Below are 1042 nucleotides of genomic sequence, written 5' to 3'. Positions count from 1 at the left end.
GCTTTTCCTTGCCACCGGGGTAGGTCCCGTAGCACCTGGGTGGAAAGTCCGCGGCTTTTACGGCGGGGTAGGCGAGGGTCGCCCGAGGGGTTGCAGGCTCTGACTGGGTCTGGAGGCTCGGCTGCTTCGGTCTGCCCTGGAGAAGTTTTCAGCTTCGGCGCGAGGCACTTGGGCAGGACCCCCGGGCTGCGCCCTCCTCCGCCCGTGCCCCGTGGGGCTGGAAGTGGGAATGTGCCCACTCCGGCGGGGACCGGGGGCCGCACAGCAGTTGGGGGTGGGTGGGGCTGGGTAGGAGTGAGGGGCAGGAACGCCGCCGCTCGGAGCCCGGGACCCCGCGGCATCCGGTGCGTCTGTGTCGGTCCCCGTGGGAGACCTCTCACCCCGAAAACAGACCGAAGCTGCCGGAGGAGCCCGGAGGCGCACCCGCCTCCCCACGTCGGGGGCTTCTCTAGCGCACGGTGACGGGCGTGGGCGTGGCTGCGGGCCCGGGAGCGGAGGGCTGGGGTCCCGGCTCCCGCGCCGGGGCGGAGGGGCAGCCGCAGGGCAACGGCCCGCCCCGCCCTCCCCTCCCGTCCACGCCCAGCCTCCCGGCCCCTGCGCTGCTCGCGGCCTTTCTTTCCCGGCTGGGCTCGGGCTCAGCTCGACTGGGCTCGGCGGGCGGCGGCGGCGGGCGGAGGAGGGAGGGCGAGGGCGGGCGCGGGCCGGCGGGCGGGCGGAAGAGGGAGGAGAGGCGCGGGGAGCCAGGCCTCGGGGCCTCGGAGCAGCCACCCGAGCAGACGGATCACACGGAGCAGCGGCCCCGGCCCCGCCAGATCTGCAGCCGAGTGAGTCGGGGCCCCCGCCCGGCGCTCGATCCCCGCGCGGGGGTGGGAAGGGGCTGCGGAAAAGTTGGGAGCCCCGGGGGCCGCTCTGTCGCAGGGCGGCGGAGGGGCCGGGCTGGGAAGGCCGCGGGGCCGGGGCCGGGGCGGGGGGCGGCGCTGGCGGGGGGCGCCGCGGGCGCTCATGGCGGCGGCCGGGGAGGGCGGGCGCAGCGCCTCAAGGG

The 1042-nt window shown here is 77.3% G+C and overlaps 1 protein-coding gene across 2 annotated transcripts in view; it reads left to right on the top strand.

Annotated features, from left to right (window-relative positions):
• Positions 1–455: 455 nt before the first annotated feature.
• CERS2 (ceramide synthase 2) overlaps positions 456–1042 on the top strand; it is a 14782-nt gene continuing 14195 nt past the window's right edge. For both annotated transcript variants that reach the window (XM_023213644.2, XM_023213643.2), the window contains exon 1: positions 456–824. The gene's annotated coding sequence lies outside the window, so the exon portion shown is untranslated. The remainder of the gene's footprint in view (positions 825–1042) is intronic.

Source organism: Piliocolobus tephrosceles, chromosome 1 (genome assembly GCF_002776525.5).
Source record: "Piliocolobus tephrosceles isolate RC106 chromosome 1, ASM277652v3, whole genome shotgun sequence".
Classification (NCBI taxonomy): Eukaryota; Metazoa; Chordata; class Mammalia; order Primates; family Cercopithecidae; genus Piliocolobus; species Piliocolobus tephrosceles.
Note: the sequence above shows the minus strand (reverse complement) of the source record. Positions and strands in the feature narration are given on the sequence as shown.